Source organism: Ursus arctos, unplaced genomic scaffold (assembly GCF_023065955.2).
Source record: "Ursus arctos isolate Adak ecotype North America unplaced genomic scaffold, UrsArc2.0 scaffold_13, whole genome shotgun sequence".
NCBI lineage: Eukaryota > Metazoa > Chordata > Mammalia > Carnivora > Ursidae > Ursus > Ursus arctos.
The window spans coordinates 13,583,973-13,603,953 of record NW_026622797.1 but is presented as its reverse complement, the minus strand read 5'-3'; the positions used below and the strand labels follow the sequence as shown (position 1 = coordinate 13,603,953).

Here is a 19,981-nt window from a genome sequence, read left to right as displayed (position 1 = left end):
GAGCAAGCATGGAATTAGGCCAGGGGTAGCCAGAGACAGTTTTATTGACAGCAATATGTAAGCTGAGGTTTTCTAGATGGATAAAGGCAGGTAAACATTTCATCCAGAGGCAACAGCATGAGCAAAAACAAGAAGGCTTATATTAGCATGGCCTATTTTTTTAAGGATTCATTCATTCATCCATTCATCCACCCATTCATTCATTCAATGTGACTGGGGCATAAGGTGCCTGAGAAGTAACAGCAACTGAAGAAAATCAGGCAGGGAGGAATCATGGAGAAAGCCATGCAGAATATTGGGATTTTATCCATAGGTGATGGGGAGGCATGGCACGCTCTCCGAGTGTAAAGTAGCAACAGAAGTCATACGTTGGTCATTCCAGCACCAGTGTGCGGAACAGGTGGAAATACACGAGAATGCAGGCAGGAGGCTACTGCAACAGTCCAGGCAAGATGATGATGGTGAACGGGGAGAACAGAAATGGAAAAACGGGATAGAGGTAAGAAGTACTTGAGAAGTAAATGAAGCCTCGGTTAGGGATAGATTAGTTAGGAGCAGGGTGTAGTGAGAGGGAGTTCAAAGTCAACTCCTGGTGTCCCAGCATGAGTGACTGTGTAGATGCCACCCTCTCCTAAGAATACAGAAAGGAAAAGGGTTTCCTCATGGAGAAGACAAGAATATAATTGTCATTGTGTGAGGCGGGCAGTTTCAGTGGAGGCCCAGGTGACTTCGAGGTGGCCAGACAAGGATTCGTGCAGAAGGTCTCAGGACTTTAGCTTAGACCTTAAAAGATGGTCAGGATTTAGAAAAGTGAAGGGAAACATGTATAGCATTCCAGACAGAAAAACGTCTGAGCAAAGGGCACGGAAGTGGCAGCAGAGAAATCATTTTCTGCAGGTTAAGTATATTGGTCTTTGCGAGTAAGAAGAGCAGTAGAAGAAAGGGGAGGGAGAGGTTGGTCCTCAAATGACATGATGTCTGCTTCTAAAATCTTCCTTTTGGGGGACAGAATTTACTACTGATTGAGGCATCATGGTCCACTGCGGATCAGCACTCCTAGATGATGAATGGAAGCCCCAGGGACATCCTGGTGTTACTGATGGTGGTCCTACTTGAATATTACAATTCTTTGTCATGCTAGGATTCATGAGATCACTGAGCCCTTCTGAAGCTAGAGCTAGAACTCAGCCCTCCTGAATCCCACGTCAAGATTAAATGGACATTTTGGCAGGTCAGTATGCATTGCCACGGGCGCCATTTCTCCCAACACCTAATATTACAGTCATATGTGAGGTGTCAAAAACAAGTTTAACACTTCACTTGAGCTGATTTCATTTCACCATGAAGCCTTTAATTGTTCTTGGAAGTTAAACTAAATAAATTCCATGACGAATTTTTCATACTATTTGTATAAAACAATTACAAAATAAGCCTCTGAAAGTCTATATATCTGTTCTATCATCAGGCACAGGGATAATCAAATTTTAATTCCACCCAAACAACACATCACTTCAAAAAATATTTTAAAGTCCCAGCTGTAAAAATATCACTTGTTCCGTTTAGCCTTAAATTATCGCAAGTGGTGGCGGAATACTCGTAATGTCTTCCCAAACCCATTATGGAAACACAAAGAAAACAGCAACCAGAGCGTAGCTACCCTTACTTATTTTTTCCAGGAACACATTCAGATGTCTTTCCTTCATTTCCCCTTGGCAACAATCAAATCCCTAACAGCTCTTGATAATTCATCATTTCTTGCTTCAGTGCCATCCTTGAAAACAAAGCCATCCTGTGATTTTGTATGTGTCATTACAAACCGAGACAAATCACAGGTAAAAGGGGCGCTCGTATTGCCCCAAACCAGTTCTTCCAGGAAATACTGCTTCTCCTGTAATATAATTGGAAACTTTGAGTACATGTCAGTTACAGGGCGATCTGCTAAACACCTGTCCAAGGGGGGGGGGGGGGGGAGTACCACATCCTTCCTTGCAATTTTAAGCTGCCTCTGCCTCTTCTCTTTTACAGCTTTATTCATTTTTATTCATTTCACTCCCATGCCGGCTCTGCACATAATACAACTTCCATACACAATTTTTCCAAGAGCTTAGACAAAATAAAACCGCATTCCTATCTTACTGTCTAAATATGCATTTGAGGAACTTATTCCTTTTGGTTTTCTCCCTCTGTTAAATGTGATCTACACTTTCTGATGTACCTTAGAATTCCTCTACTTCAGTTAATTATGCTCTCAATTCTCTGAAATGTACCTCAGAGCACAGAACACCAGGAAGCAAGCTTGGCAGGCAAATGCAAGGAACGGCTAAGGGACGAAGACAAAACAGGCAGCTCCTTCCTGGGAAAATCCTGGAGGGAAGTCAGATTTGTAGCCTAAGAAAAATGAGCTCACTTCTCCCCCTTGTGCCCAGAACTTTGGATGCTATCAATCATGTCGTTCCTTGAATGAGAGAAGGCAGGAGAATGCAGCTCCTTCCTCTGACCTCTCGTTCCAGTACTTTCTGACTTGCAATTAATACATTTGTAGTAGTACAATATATTGAAATGAACTGATATCAAGTCATGTCAATTTTTAAAAGAATTAAGTTCTAGAAAATTCCCAATACATTCCAAACTGATACAGCTACCGTGTCTTCGGTACGCCCCCATTTAGCATCACTTATTTGCACCTAATATAAGAGTGAAAGAACATATATATATATAGAATATATACATATATAAGGGATACACACACACACACACACACACACACATACATAAAGAATATACATATATATTTTTTGATAGCCCTGATTTATAAGGATCCCAAGTGCTTTACAAATGATTCCGTCTAGGAGTCTATTAAAAAAAAAAAAATCAAACATGTATGGCTCATGGAGGCAGGCATTTTTGTGCCCTCTGTTCTCTAATAAACCTGTATCTCCCAGAACAGTGCCTGAACATGGTAAATGTCCACTAAGTATTTGTTGAAAGAGAAACTACTGGATGAGTAATGCACAAAAATTCTGTCTCAATCATTCATGATCCATTTTACTTACAACTCTCCCCCCAAATCACTTATTCTTCATTCCCAGATTATTCCTATAAAAGCCAAATGCAGTGCAGTATTAAAAACAAACAACAACGAAATGGCACAGATTATGAATATAGCTTCTGCTTTGTAGTTTGAAAGGTTTGCAGTTAAACACTGATTTCTTCCTTTGATTGTTACTATCTGAGCTCCAGTTTCCTGTTTATTCCCCTACTTTTGAAGGACAGGTCACTGTTCTGCCTGGAAATAGAAGAATGAGCATGTATGAAAATCTGCCTTATTTCACTTTGCATTCAAAAGACTGCCTTCCCAATGAGTTTGTGAGTGACTATTTTTCTTTTTAACACTAATTTCTATTTTTGAAACTTGCATTCTTAGTTGACACTATAATTGATTTTTGCTCATTACACAAAGGCAAGACTTTCTAGATTGGACATCCCCATGTGGAATGATTTCAGAAATTATAATGAGGAAAGTCTCTGTTTACTTGTTTGTTTTAACAACCAAACATTTCATCAATCGACTAAGTAATACAGTTAATATTATGATTAAAACTTCTCATTCAGCATACAAGGAAAACTAGATTGAGAATGTTTTATTCTGCCTTTTTTTTTTAAAGATTTTATTTATTTATTCGACAGAGATAGAGACAGCCAGCGAGAGAAGGAACACAAGCAGGGGGAGTGGGAGAGGAAGAAGCAGGCTCATAGCGGAGGAGCCTGATGTGGGGCTCGATCCCGTAACGCCGGGATCACGCCCTGAGCCGAAGGCAGACGCTTAACCGCTGTGCCACCCAGGCGCCCCTATTCTGCTTTCTAAGCTGCAAATGCTTCTTGTCATTTGTATGCCTCCAATAAAGCCATTAGAGAAAACCCAATTTGTAATAGTTGTCCCACAACATCTTTCTTCCGGCTATGAGTTAAAATATTAGTGAAGAGGAGATGAGGGAAAAAAGAACCCATTATTTCTGTGGACTCAGAGAGTTTCAAGGTGCCTTTTGAGCTTATGCTCCGTGGCTCTAAAATCCCTTGCCTGCCCATAACCTTGGGGAAATTCCACCACCTTGGAATTGCTAACTTTACCCTGGAGTCTGGAGGCAAAGCTCAAAATAGGGCTAAATAACCAAAATTTCTTCCAAGCACCAGCCTGACCTTGATTGAATGAATGAATGAATGAGTAATATTGTATGTTTGTTTTTATTTTGATACAGAAACATTTTAAATCTTTCAAGAATGAATAAAATGAGTGCTCCGGAAAAGTCTATGGCATTTTCCCCAAAACGTCTCTGTTGATAATTTTGCTTCTCACTGCCAACAGACTTCGTCCTCTCTACACCCAAAATAAATGTTTAAAAAAGGTCTTCCTTGGCTCTGCTCCCCACCTGAGGCTGCTGTTACCCCTCCTCCACTTCGTCCTCTCCTTAGTTCTTTCAAAAAATTCATCTCTATTGCTCCCCTCCCATTCCTGTTCCAGTCTCTCAAGAGCTGCTTCCCAGTTTCTCCCCATTGCTAAGGGTCTTCCCTCACCCAGCACCTCTGCTTTTCTCTTTGTGTGTCAGTGACTTGATTTACACTTTAGGCAATTTTGATGCATTCTTTTCTGCCACACACACCATGCATTCCTTACCCACGTGCGTGCACACACACATTTAACACAACAGGGGTTTTGTTGTTAGCTGTCAGGAGGGACCCTAAAAGGAACTGTACCCCATACCTAATTACTCTTAGAAAGAGTCCTGCCACATTATTTATGCTAAAATAGCATAAGATACTTTTGAAAGATACTCTCCAAAATCAAAATGGGTAATATTAAATAATCTTATCCAAAGAGAGAGAAAAGGAAATTTGCCACACTGTAGGGCCCTTTATGCTCCTCCCACTTAGGCTCCGCCCCTTAGAAGCCCGATCAGCGAATACTCACGAATGTACAGCTTCTTCCTATTAGTGCCCTGGCTCCTTGTGAGTAGAAAAGAAAATGTACAGAGAATCTGTGCTCTTCTTTCAAACCTCAGTGTTCTTAAAATTCCCAGTACAAAATATGTCATTATTATAATCATCATTCTCTTCCCAGCTACCATTTTAAGGAGAACTTAACCATTCCCAGCACTACTGTTGGTTAGCGATCTCATCAATGCTGAACTGAGCTCTTCCCCATCCACACAACATTCATCCCTTCAACGTACTGCACACCTATTCTGGTTTTTTTTTTTTTTTTTTTTTTTTTTTTTTTTTTAAGATTTTATTTATTTATTGGGCAGAGAGAGACAACAGCGAGAGAGGGAACACCAGCAGGGGGAGTGGGAGAGGGAGAAGCAGGTTTCCCACCTAACAGGAAGCCTGATGCGGGGCTCGATCTTATGACCTGAGCCGAACCAAAGGCACACGCTTAATGACTGAGCCACCCAGGCACCCCTGCCTATTCTGTTCTTGGCATTGCTCAGTGCGCTAGTGTACGTTCCGCCATACGGGACGAAGGAGACTGATCGTCATTTAAGAGAGCGCTAGGTGCTATGACTTCAACAAAGCAGATTACTGTTAGGAACAACATGAGGCAGAGTGTCCAGAAAATGTCTCTTTGAGGAAGTGACATTTGAACTGAAACTTCAATGATGAGAAGGATCAGGGAGAGATTTTCAGGCAGAGGGAGCGGCAAATGCAGAGGGCAGGGAGATTGTAGGGCGCTTCGTGTCCTCCCTCCCTGATGTTCCTGCTCCCGGAACTACTCTGCTTTCTCCCTTCTAGGATGTCCTCCTCTTTAATGCTGTCCTAAATGCTGATTTTTCAGACTCAGGAGTATTCAGAGGCCCAGCTAGTCTTTCACAGACTTAATGCCACATACTTGACCTTCACAGGTTTAAAAAAGAAACAGCAATTCCAAGCAAGTCTGCATCTTCAAGCAGAAATATTGTTATCTCATTGTCTAATATGTCACTTTTCCTTATTTAAGAATCAATGGGATATACTCTTCATGGAATTTAGTGCCAAGAAATACAACTTCTTCTGGAAAACTGTTTTCTTTTATTAAACAATGAGTTATAGGTAACCTGTCCCGCAACCCTTTTTATTTTGGCTGCTGGGACCTCAGAAGGAAAACCTAGTGCTCCTGTTACAATAACAGCCCTGTCCATGTTTTACGGTATGGCCACCACCTCCCCCCATTTATTTCTCTTTGTGGCCTCTTATCTCTATTTTGTTTCACTTTCATCGCCCTGTGCGAAAGTGCTTTTATTTAAGCTGCCTCAGACCTTCTGGAAATAGATGATGTATAAATCATTAATCACAAGTTGCCTTCTGGACAATCCCAAGCAACTTCCTCATTGCAAAATCCCACGTGCTGCCCTGGTCCTAGTCTTACCTCTGCCACATGACATAACTCAGCTGCTCTTCCTTCATAAACCTGTCTCCCTTTTCCAATCTTTTTGGGAAGGTTACTATAAATATAAGGAAAGTTGGCTAAAAGCAACTCCACTTCCTTGGTTTCACGGCATACTACAGTGTCTTCATTCTCCTTTTAATGCATTTTTTTCATTCCGACCATCTTACGTATGAATGTGTGTGCCTGTGTGTGTGCACGTGTATTTTAGTTTCCTTCTTCTCCCTCGTGACCATTCAATGTAGATACACTTCAGGATTCTATTCCAAGCTTTCACTGCTCTCTACACTTTTATTCTTGGCAATCACCTACTACTGTCACTTCTAAGTAAAAGATTTTCGAACTGTACTCCTAGCCCCAGCGTCTCTCCTGAGTTCACATTCCAAATTCCTTGGAACCGTTTGAACCTCAGAGTCACAATGAAGTCCTGCAGTTCTTTTACCCGCCCAATCCTTAAATCTCCTCTGTAACATCTTTGCCAAGTGTGTGTCCGCCAGGCATTTGATAGCAAACTTACTGCCTCTCAAAGCAGCCCAAATAACTAGCCGATTTTGACTGTTAAAAGTTATTTCCAATAGGATGGCAGAATCTATTTCTATGACACTTCCCCCCCCCCAGTTCTAATGCTATTTTTAAAAAAGATTTATTTATTTATTTATTTATTTATTTATTTATTTATTTGAGGGCAGGAGGGGGGCCGAGGGACAGAATTTCAAGCAGACTCCTGCTGAGCATGGAGCCCAAAGCAGGTCTCAATCTCAGGTTCCTGAGATCATGACCTGAGCTGAGATCAAGAGTCAGACGCTTAATCGAGTGAGCCACCCAGGCGCCCCTGATGCTATTCTTAAGTGTAACATTAAGAGCTAAGATGCACTGAGTACGAAACGTGCGCCAGGGCCTCTGCACATACTATCTCTTTACAACTCTGCCATGTGGTTTTATTATTCCCATTATATCACTGGGGCAATTTTTAATTAATCTAATTATTCACATGACTCTTTCCCAAATGGTGAAATACACATATTTGCTAAGGGGAACCACTCTACTCCAGGTTCAGAAAGTACAAATTCCTCCAATCACTTCTTACATGAAAAACTGGATTTTGTTAATTTTACTGTCTGTATGGCAAACCTTCAACCATGGGGTCCAGAAGGAAAGAAATTCAAAATAACGTTCCAGCTGTGGTTTGAATATGCAGAACAGAACTGTCACCAGCTTCATTCGAGACACTGGTGCCTCTGCTGACATGGCCCAAGAGCAGACCTGTTGCTTCCTATGCAGTCATCGAGGCTTTTAACCAACAGTCTGCTCAGTAGCTGCTAGAACTCTGACGGGCACATCAAACTATTTCTCAAAGTGAACTCAGCTTATTTCCTCCCTACCCTCTTCGTCAGGTTGTTTTCGCATCTCAGTGGCACCTGTGTTACCCAGACACACAGGCTCAAATCCTCCAGCTTGGCTTTGACGTGCCTTTCACATCTTCTAAATCTCATTCACCAATGAGATTCACCCAAATCCTGAGGCTCGGAGTTGAACACATTCTTGCAATGTCATCTTCCCACTGCCTTGGGTTGGGCCTTTCTCTGTTTCCCAGTCCAGGCTCAGCTTCTTGCCCCTGGACAGCTAGAATCCTGTTCCCGCTTCCTTCCAGCTGCCCACCGTGGCACAGACCTGACGAAGACAGTTCTTACCCTGCACTCCCTCCTTGCACAGTACCATGGTGCTCTGTGCTGGGCTGGCTTCTCAAACTGATCTCAGACCCCACCAGTACCTGCCTCCTTTCTGGCCTTAGCAGCCTGTGACTTCCTGTGTCCTGTCATTTCCTACTGTACTATATGCTTCTGGAAAACTGTGCCACAAAGTATTTTTCGAATGCTCCTAGTTCTGCACTTTTATTTACATTGTCTTTGAGCTTGGAAGGCCTTTGTTTGCCTGTCAAAACTCTATCTTTCAATAACTTGAGAAAAATGTCACAACCTCAAAGAAACTTTTGCCAGATCCTGGGTCTGGCCATCAAAAATTAATCTAAAGTGCCCCAGTTCTCACAGCACTTTGTTTCTCTCCTAGAACAGACGAGCAATGGCAATTCACATACGTGTTTCTTTCTTCAACTGGTCCTTAGGCCCTTACATCTTAGCTATGGCTTATTTAATTTTACTATTCCCAGCTACAGAGTAGGGCGCTAACGAGTAGCATTAATTACAAGCAAGGAGCCAGGAAACAAAAAAGGTGAAACTGATGACAAGCTAACCCTAAAGAAAACTTGGCAATCTAAGGCAAATACTTGAAAAACCAGACCCACACAGGCCGTATTGACAGGTGCACCGAAAGATCACTCTCTCCATTATTTCTGCCTGCCTCTGATTTCATTTTTTTAGATTGCGGGCTCTACCCTCAAGCACATGCACTCTTTCTTCTTCCCTGAGATCTAACCAGGCTAAAACTCCCAGGGCTAGGGGTCAGAGGTCAGCACACCAAATGCCAAAGTTGATTTTGGTTGTAACCAGCAGCATCACTGAGTAACTCAGTGCAGTGATCCTAGTAAGCCATAAATCCCCGTTCCCTTAAAAATAATCTGAATGCCAAGGAGCAGGTAATCTCCAAACACACTTGTCACTGCCCCCACCCCCAATCGAAATCTTCATAGTTTCGCCATTAAGCCACCGCAGTACCCACTGCTCAATAAAACAAAAATTAGCATGTGCGTTTATTCGTTGCTGGTATTTTAAATCAAAATGTAAAGGTCTCTTTATATCACAAAAATAAAACCGATTTTATTTAAGATGGACTTTGGAGTAGTTACATTTAAAAAGAAAAATTTGGAGCAGATTTTTAATAGATGTGAGTGAATTTTGGTATTACCTACAAGTATTTTTAACTATTCCACATAACCTATGTCAGGTCAAGAAAAGTGCTTCTCATTTTTTCCTTCCTGGAATTAACATTTATTTAATGAAATTGTACATCATAAAACACCACTTGCATTACTCAGATGTTCAGTCAATGAAATTACTGAATTAATGAAAAAAAATTACCTGCTTAAGATTAGGTCACATGAATTCATGAAATTGGAAGTAGTTACATAATATAGCAGGATTACGTAATAATATATTGAATGATATTATACTTGAAGAGATAATGAGTTTTTAGCTAATAGTCTTGTTTGCTGAGACCAGTCTTTCTTTTACTTGACTTTCCTTCTTACCTCATTGGTTCTTCTCCTTGTACTCTAAAGTACGCATCTTTTCCTCCTAAACACTTGGCTATGATTACACAGGCCCCAGGTTTCTCGCTATCAACCAATGAACAAAAAAGAGAAATGCACACATACACTCAGACATGGACACATAAAATCACCTTTTCAAAATATTAAACTTTGAAGACAATACTGGTAAAGAAGGATTCTCTATCTCTTGGTTTTTAGCACTAAAAATGATAAATAAGTATATCCTTCCACAATATCCAGCATTTATATAAATATAGGTGGGTCATTGGGCATCGGACTTACTAAATATCATTTAGTCTAAAATATTCCTTCGACAGCAAAAACAGATTACTGGACCTGAGCAGATTAAGACACGGGCTCTGATAGCTTAAATCAAAATGGCCAATATTATTTACTCATAAACTAACAGAGGTGAAAAGGCCAGTTAATTCCTGACTACCAGAAGAGAATAAAACAGCTGGCTTGTTTTGTTTTATTTTCTTATCCTGATAGATTTAATATGTAAGTTCTCAATATGTTTTAAGTATCGGGCAAAACTTACGTAACTACCCTAAAAAATTATGTAAAATAACGAACACCTATTTTCTATAAAATGTGAGATATATAAAAAAACTGCTACTCCTTTCTTTTCGATTTATCTATTCAGAAATAATACTTATATTACCAAGCATACTAATAATGATAAAAAGAGAGAAAAGGGAAGTCAAATGTCAAGCTTCACCCACACTGTAGGGGAAGATAATACTCCAATTTACAATGGAATATTTAATACTCTAATTTACATTAGAGTATTTAATACTCCAAAATATAACATTCAGTTAGTCATAAGTAAGTTAACCAGGTCACTGTATTGTTTTATGGTATGTCTATGCCTTCGTGTCCCCATTAAAAATATTGGTTTTTCCTGTTTTATTTAAGTCTTGATCATACTAAACTCACAGGGCACAGGAAAATGCTGCATGGTATGGCAGTGCTGTGCAGAAATAAACTGAGAAAGAAATAGGTTCAAATCTCAAATTATCACATATGGTTACTTATTAACAGCACAGTTAAAGGCTTAATGACAAGCAAGTTAAATTTAGGGGCTGAAACAAGGGTGCAGCTTACCTTCAAGTTAATTCATTCATAATGTCAATGTCTTTCATTGTATGTAGTAATGAATAAATTCACATTTATCTAGGGAGGATTTGAAGTCTTTACCCTGATAAATTCACATTTATCTAGGGAGGATTTGAAGTCTTTACCCTGATTTTATAAATGATATCAAATGTTCCTAGATAAGGAGACATCTAGTTGCTAGGTTAAGAGGTGACCCTAATGATTTCAACAAGTAGGTGAAAATGGTTTTCCTTCTCCAAAATCAAACGTAATTTTTTTTTACTGAAAAGAGTATTCTGGATTTCTGGTTAATTTACTACATTATGGAAAGATTATAATCAAAGAAGGAACTACAATAGTATCAGGAGAAAACTTTATATTTTTATTGCACAGGAAATGTGAACCCTAAGGAAAGTGGGAGTATCACTCTCTCTGGTTCCCTTTGCTCACCCCTCCCCCAACATTTTAATATACCTTAAATTATATTTTAACAACCATCCAGGATAATTTTTAAGGGGGGGGGGGAAGGGCACAGTACAGATGTATATAGACATTTTCTTTACTTTAATGAGGGAGAAATGGAGTTGGGGTGGATTCACAAAGAGCATTAAGCCTCCAGTCTTTTGTTGTCTGGATGTGGAGGCGGTTGTTAAATCATACACCAGTGAGAGCCACTTCCTGCTTTCCCTTCCCCTTATCTAAGTCCCTGCTTAGTTGCTTTCATTTGGGGGAGAGAAGTCTACACTTTGAGGTCAGTCAGTCTAAAATTGCTGGATCCTAAGGAGATCCTCACTCATTACTTCCACCTCATATTTAGTTAGGATTTGTAAACAGAATGATCAGTGCTCACTAGATAGAAGCAAAAATAATAAATTGAAGAATTTTATATGTGAAGCCCTTGCACAAAGGGGCCATGTTTAATTAACTTCTGCACTCGAAAACCTTATCACAGAGTCTGGCACGTAGTAGGTGCTCAAGAGTGTTTATGAATGAATGGATGTTCATTTCACTGGTTGGTTAAACAAGCTGGTCAGGAAAAGATAAGACAGCAAACACACAGAGAACAGCTTCAACATTAATAAGGACCCATTAGTGAAGACAAATACTGGCAAGAAATTAAAATCCCTTCAAGCACTTACCATCTACATGATGTTTCTTGGATTAATTTAAATGATTTAACTCTAGTGCAGTATCTAACACTTTCACAGTGACTGCCAGTATTTGAAGCATTTTTGCAGACATAATTTCACTTAATCCTTGCACATTTTTGAGGTATACACTACCAGGTCTTCAATTTTATATATGATGATTATCAAGGCTCAACAAGGTTAAGGCTAAATCTCTGGTTATGTGAATCCCAAACCTGGGTTCCTTCTACAGAATTACATTCTCTGCTTTAAAAAAGTGTCTTTCTTTCAAGGGTGATTTTCCGCATGCTTTTTCACATCTTCTAAATTAAATCACATAGATGCCACTTTTCATATAGCAGACTTTAAAATCCTTGTTCATTTTGATTCACTGAAGCCTGAATAAGTGGAAGAGGTGAAAGAAACAGGATGGAGACATGGGTTTATCTTCCTAGAACCAAAACTGATTCATAAAATCTCTAGATTATATAGCCTTTCATTATACACCAAAAACAAGCCCCTGCCTTTCACTGAGACTAGAAATAAATAGGGACGGTGTTGTCAACTTTAACAAAAGAGTTTTCACTGGATTTAACTCACTATACCATTGGGAAGACCTGAGATAATTGAAGAAATGAAATAAACACTTACCTGCTCATTTCATTTATGTCATAATTTCCCTTGGGTTGTGTCTGTTTTATTGTAATGTCATGGCTTTTGAATTATAACCTTTGTATTTCAATAGACAATCAGCAGTACTATGAAAAGCCTGTGACCTGATACAAGGAAGTAAATATTTGCTTTGTGAACCACATTCATTGTCTGTAATAAAATTATATTTATTGCACAGATTTAAAAAAATCGCAAACACAAAGTTTAAGAAATTCGGAGAGATTTTAGATAATTATTAGTCATGTTTAGAATTTCAAGTATGAAGCACTTATATAATTTAATGAAAAAGCCTGCACATCTGGTAAAGAGTAGAGCAAGAATTCAAATCCAGTTCTCTTTGAAATAAATTTCCTGTTCCACCACAACTTACTGCTTTTCCTGTTGGGGCCTCCCATTCATTATAAATTCCAAGTTCACTGATGCTGAATTACTGAGGTTTTACTATGTTTGATAAACTGGAACCAGCGGTCATATAACAGTTTACCCTTTCTAGGTAGTTTCTTATCTAAGGGACTTTGCAGATTTCTCCAGCTAAATACTCAAGCTTTTGAAACCAAATTTGTCAAAAATTATAGAATTTAAAAAGTCAAAACCAGGAGCTTATAAGAATGCTGAATCATGTGAAACACCATAGACACAGAACTCATTAGGAGACTAGATGAGATTCTCACCTTTTAAATATTTAAATTTTACCTCCAGCTGAAAATTTGAGATAAGATATGATTCCAATCTGATACAGTTTTATAATTCAACTTAATTGATTGACTTCTGATGAGAAATTTCAATGAACGCCCCACAGGTCCTCCAGCTACTCCTATATTTCCTTTTTAAATCTCAGGAAAACCCAAAACTTCTCCTACAGCACTGGCAATGACAGAAACAATCCATGAACATCTGGGAACTGATCACGTAGCAAGGCGTGAGTATGTGTGTGCACAGTGCCCAAAGAGAAAAACAGCAGACCCCAACTACTAAGTGACCCTGGGCTTCTGGACGGGACTGGACCCTTTGGAAAGCCCAGGTACAGCGGCAGGTGGCACTATGTTATGGACACCACAGCAGCCCTAATCCTGTGGCTGATCCAGCTCCAGACTTTGGTGATGTTTGCTCCACTCCAGCGGAGCCACAGACCAGTTCAGCCACCAGGATCTCGGGAGTCTCTGCCACATGCCCTCTTTGTCACTAAGCATTTTCTTTCTTTGTTGGCTCCAGCCATTTTTTAAAATTCACATTAGCACTTGAATAAATAAGAAAAATATACCAGAATACCAATACAAAAATGGGCAAAAGACTTGAACAAACCATTCTTAAACACCAAAAAAAAAAAAAAAAGGACATGTCAAAAAAGTTATTAGCATTATTAGTAACAAAAGAAATAGAAGTTTGAAAAATACCATTTTCACCTATTAAGGTAGCAAAGATTTTTCAAAGATGATATTATGTTGGTGAGAACTAGAGGTTTTGGCTAAGCATCAATCTACACACACACACACACACACACACACACTACACAGATATGCAGACAAAAGCCAGGCATAAGGATGGACATGAGTTACAATAGTAAAATATGGGAAGTAACATAAAAATCTGAAAATAAAACGATGGCTAAGTAAATTAAGCTGCCCATATGTTGAATTATTTTCCAATTACTAATTGTATTAAAAATACCAAAACTGGCATTAAATGCCAGTTTTAATTTTTGGGAAACACCAACAAAGTAATGTTAATTTTTTAAAAAGCAAGTACGAAATTCCACAATATGGTTCTAATTCTTTAAAAAATAGTACATATTATGCATAATGGTAAACTACCCTGTAATTTCAATAGCAATTGTTGAGGCACTGGGATAATTGTAAGTTCTTAGTACATGCCAGGCACATGTCCAGAGCCTTATATACACTGCATTACATTTATGCTTCCAAACATCTTAGGAGGTGGGTCTTTATCCCTGTTGACTATCTGAAGAAACTGAGACTCAGAACAGGTAAGTAACTTGACCACCCTGAGAAAGCTCTTACATGGAGAATCCAGGACGTAAGCTAAGGTTAGCTTGACCCAAAGTTCCTATTCATCATATCCATTTCCGTCCACGTAATTTTAATTTTCCATTTCATATATTTTTATGTGCTCTAGGGGATCTAAAATAAGCATACAGTGCCTTTATAATTTGTTAACAAATCAAGAATATAAATGTTACATGAAAAGTATGCATATTCACAAAGTGACGATTCTAAAAATTGCTTCCTTCAAAGATGTACGACCATGAACAGGATGTTTAGGATCTCAAATTAGTGTACTTAGTAATGAGCATGGGCACTCCTTTTAATAAATGTCATCCCAAAGGCTTTCATGAGCCATGTCAATTCTGCAACATTTATTCATTTAAGAAATACTTATTTAACACCTGCCTTTTGCCAGATACTGTGCTAGGCATTGGCACAATAGCAGAAGAACCAGTATAAATGACTTTCTTTGGATATTAGGAAAGTCTTTGGGGGATAAGTGATAGGGAACGAGATAGGGAAGATGAGACTGTCAGTCTAACGCTGAAAGTCCTGGCTACATCTAAGGAATGTTTTTTTTTTTTCTTTTCTTAAGCTTTCCATAAAAACTTGTATTTCTGAGGATCCAGGACACCCCCTTGTAAATGTCACACACTGTGAAGCCTCTAAAATGCATTCATACTTTTACCCTAATTATACTAGTCAGATGAACTAAAATGCTTTTTAACATCACACAGTATTATTCTCCTGCACAGGCTATACATTTGCATTTCTGGGTGGTACAATATTTTCATTGTTAAGTAAGCAGAGCTGGACTATTAGAAAAAGGATTCTTAGCAGATATGCAGTTGGATGGATTTCCATCTCTTTTGGCTCCATGCCCTTTTGTCCATGCCCACCTTCCACTTTTCCAGAAAAGTCCATGTCTTTCAGCAAAAGACTCTAACACGAAGGCCACTGTCTCTACAACTGAAGATTAACAGGTAAATGCTTTCTTACTTTTTAGCTTATGAGTCAACCACAATTTTTATCAATTTAGATTTAGATAATGTACTTTTACTTGGCTGTTATAATAAGATCAAATAAGTCAGAATATATATATTATAAATAAATATATATTTCTCCTTGTCAACAAAGTCCCAGGCCCTAGTGGTAGAAAATGTTAAGGAATATTATTATTAAGAAAAAGTATAAGAAGTCCATATGGAAGACAATAACTTAGACTTTCAATACTGAGTTCAAATAAATTTGGACCTTGTAGGGAGATCCCAAAAAGCAAAGATATCTATTTGAGAATGAAAACCTGGGATGCCTTAGAATTGAACACGGACAGCAAATTAACTCTTCTTATTACTCCTCCCAGGGGACTAAACACCAAGGAGTCATTGAGAAGCCAGAGCAAAAAAGGTCTAAGTTGGTACAACGGATACCTTACGTTGTTTGTAAATAGGTGGTTTTCTTCATCTTTCAGACTACAGATTTAGGAGGAAGGATGAGTGCCCATAGTTCTGAGATCAGATGTCACTGCCATGGAGATTCATCTTATTTAATAAATGATAGCATCCAATCTTTTCATAATAATAAACACTTGTTTTATCATATCTGAAAATCATAAACTACCCTCACATGGTTTCTCTAAATATAGTTTTTTAAGATTATAAAAATACTCAGTAAATCTACTCTCCCAGGAGTGTGCTAATTACTGCTTTAGTTCATGCTAACACAAGAAATGGCTTAATAACAGTAACTTAACGGGAGGAGGTCCAACTGCTCATTCATTTAAACTAATGAGTACAAATCACCTTTGCATTTGATCTTAGTGCTATAATGTATACTTCATGGGTACCTGCTACTATTACTACAAAAGGCTTTAGAAACAAATACAATTTAAAGTGTTTCAGTTTCCAAAATTATTTAATACACATAGTGTCTAGGAGCTATGCGACCCGGAGGAAAACATTATTTTCCACTACAACAGTAAAAACTGTTTCTCATTTCTCCAATTAAATGATTTCAGAAGGATTCATTACCCGGAAAACCGGTATGTATGAACGCCGGAAATGCAGATGACATCCAGTCTCAGAAATGTTTATTCTAGATGGGAACCAAACTATAAGATTTCTATTATTTACGATAGCCTTCCGATGATGGAAATAATCTCCCTGTAAAATAATCTAACAAGAAAGAAAGAAAAAAGAAAGAAAGAAAGAAAGAACTATGGGAAGCTTGCGAAGTTCTCTAGACAAACCTTCCAGAGACTCTTTTGAAGAAGGAGGCGTTTATCGAAGGGTCAGGGAGGTTAGGAAAACTATGCCAGGAGCCAGGGTCAGTCTTCCCGGAGCGAGTAAGATTGTCCCAGGTGAGCAGTGTCCCGGGCTCCGGATGGAGGCGGAGGACGCAGGGCGGGTCTCCGCCCGGCGGGCATCTTTTTTGGCCAGGCGACCCCCCTCAGTCTCCAGGAGCCCAGCGACACCCGAGGCTGGCGCGGGCTGCCCGGGACGCGCTGCCAACAGCCTCCCGCTCGCGAGGAGCATCTCCCCATCCGCGGCTTCCGAGGCCAGCTCTGTCCCTCCGCCATCCTCAAGTCCTCCGACATTTTTCACCGAGACGGGGAGGTAGGGAGAAGAGGAAACGGCCGAGTGTCTGCATCCAGACTCTGCCGCAGCACAAGAAGAGAAGAGGAGAGGAGGAAGGAGGCTGGCGAAGAGGCAGCTATTAAACTGTGATTCCATCGATAATAAAAAGAATCATCATCACCCCCAGCAGGGCAGTCGGATACACCCACCGCGGCAGCGGCTAAGGGGTTTGGTGGGCGTTCCTCCTCCTGGTCCCCCCGGTGGCTGTGAAATCTACCCTAAACCAAGCACACAAGAACTCCCTTTCCTACGACTAACGGGAGGAGAGGAACAAAAGAGACCCCCACGCCCGACACACACACACTCTCACAGCTCACCGATACTCTAGGTATGCATTTTTGCAATCCCTTTGGCTTACACCTTCCCCACCTGGTTCGTGCATTTCCCTAAAGGTAAAGAAAGAAAAACAATACCACCCCGAGGTGATCGGTCGATTGGGCACCGCTAATTTCACATTCGGTTTTCTAACAAACAACCACGAAAATCCCGCAGGACCTCGCGCCCCCGCGGGGTCCCTGCCGCCCCCGGCCCTCTCTGCCGGTTCCCCGAAGGCGCCCAGCTCTCCGCCGCGGACCCAACCAAGGGCTCCCCGGGCGGGCCGGACACTCGCCCAGCCCCTCCGCAGCAGCTGGAGGGCGGAGAGCGGACCGCGCGGTGGCAGCAACGCGGGATTCAACTTCCCAAACCTGCGGCGCGGCCCCCGCTCCCTCCCGGTGCGCCGAGGCCAGCGCGGAGAACCCCGCGCCCGCAGCCACCCCCGCCTGGGCTCCGGCAGTTGCACTCTCCGCCCCCTCTTTCCTTCACCTCCCCCAGCCACCACCTTTTAAAAATTCATCCATCGGTGCAAAGCAGACATTTTGATGTCATTTACTTAGCACCGCTCGGTTTCAGAGGCAAGATCTTACCCAGTCGCCTGGAGGTGTGGGCAGCGCACCGATGGGTCCGGGGGCGCGAGGCTGGGCTGCTCGGTCCTCTAGCGGAGCGGGTTTGCTGCCATCCGCCCAACTTCAGCACCCAGCGGGCGAGGAGAGAGGGAGAGAGGCGAGGATGGAGGGGAGAGGGGAAGGGGAGGAGGGAGGGTGGGCGGGGAGGGAGCCGGAGACGCTCGGCAGTGCGCATGCGCCCCGCGGGCGGGCGCAGCCCCTCGCCCGGCTCGGCCCAAGGTGCCGCTTCTTCCCCCAGCGCGGCCGCGTGAGTCACGGCCCCGCCCCTCCCGGCGGCCCGGCCCCCGCGCGCTCGCCTCGGCTCCGCGCCCACGGTGCGGGGGTCTCGGTTGAGCTTCGCGGGAGCCTCGGGGACCTGGGAACCTTCCTTGATTGGAGAGGCTCTGTCGCCTGGGCTCCTTCAACTTCACGTTCGCCCGCAGCCCGCGTTATTTTGTCGTGCGCTTTAGGAGACTGCTGGAAACCAGAAGCTTGTGTTTAAGGGGAGGAGCCGCAGGAGCGGGGTCCCAGGGGAAGCAGTCCCTGCGTGGGGCTTCAAGGAACTGTGGAGTTAAGCAAGTTTGTTCAACAAAGAACTCGACCATATGAAGAGTTCTGTTCTTTACTGAGGTCCTCACCCAGAAATCTGACCCTTTTCCCTTAAGAATTATTTCAGATCTGGTCTGGGGGCATACATTCTGTCCCAGGCGTCTGGACCACTGGAACCAGAGTTTTGAGGGAGAAAAGCCCATGACAAGGCAAGAGTCGTGAATTACTAACAGAGGTGTTCCTTTGGGGACAGCTCGGTAACTATCAGGTCTGATAATGGTTCCATTCGCTCTCGGAGCCCAGCTTGGTAGTGAAGAAGCTTTGGATGCTTAATGCATCATGAGCGCTAGATTGCATCTCCGATGATTAAATTGAAGTGCTTGTGAGGGCGAATTAGGGAAGCGGGTGTCTCTCTTCAGATGTGACATCTGTCGGAAGAGGAGTGAGTTCCTGGCTGGAATGATTAGGCTTTTTTCTTATACCCATTTAAAACTGTTTACTCGTAAATATATATAATTTCCCATTGCTTGTGTGCGCCCCTACATTCAAACAATGTTATTCTTATTTCAGGCTTCCTTACTGAACACCCTCCTGGCCTCCCCCACTCCCTTTCTCTATCTACTTGAGTTAAATATATGTTTCAGGGTTTGCTCCAGGGCCTTCTTTCTCTAGCTACATCATGGCCCTGGGTACTCGTGTTCTTCAAAGTGTATCCCCTGGACTGGTGTTGGTCTGTAAATTGTTCCTTACTGGTCTGTAATGAGAGATAAGTACAGAAATTGAGTGTACTATTTAGAAACTTTCAGAGCATGCCTTGGTATCCAAGCACATTAGTCAGTTGTACTTTGTATGTCTTATTTTATTTGTAAAGTAATTCATTTTTGTTGAATTTTATAGAAGTATTGGTCCATGATGCAAAAAAATAAATTAAAAAAAAGTTTTTTCAAAACAAAAGTTGAAAAAATTAAGTTTTATGATTTGGGCAGCCCCAAACTCTGTATCACTCCCAGATTTATATCTTTAGTCCTGATCTCAGGAGTACTTTTATGTTCTCAACTACGTTTATGGCTCCATTAGAAGGAGAACTGTACTGGTTAATATTTATTGAACCATTACTGTGTGCTAGGTTCTGATCTAAATGTTTTACATATGTTTCTTATTTCCTGTACAAGGTAGATGCTATTATTATGTTTAACAGACATCTCAGAAGCACAACTCCAGATATCCACCCCCTCCAAACCTGTTCCTCTTCAAATTGTTCCATCCAGTTACTCTAGTCAAAATTTAGAAGTTATCTTTGTTCTGTCTCTCTTTCTTTTTTTTTACCCC

The 19,981-nt window shown here is 41.1% G+C and overlaps 1 protein-coding gene across 2 annotated transcripts in view; it reads right to left on the bottom strand.

Annotated features, from left to right (window-relative positions):
- The window catches only part of RGS17 (regulator of G protein signaling 17), an 85,923-nt gene extending 67,681 nt beyond the window's left edge, over positions 1-18,242 (bottom strand). For both annotated transcript variants that reach the window (XM_057310939.1, XM_026505101.4), the window contains exon 1: positions 18,086-18,242. The gene's annotated coding sequence lies outside the window, so the exon portion shown is untranslated. The remainder of the gene's footprint in view (positions 1-18,085) is intronic.
- Positions 18,243-19,981: the final 1,739 nt, after the last annotated feature.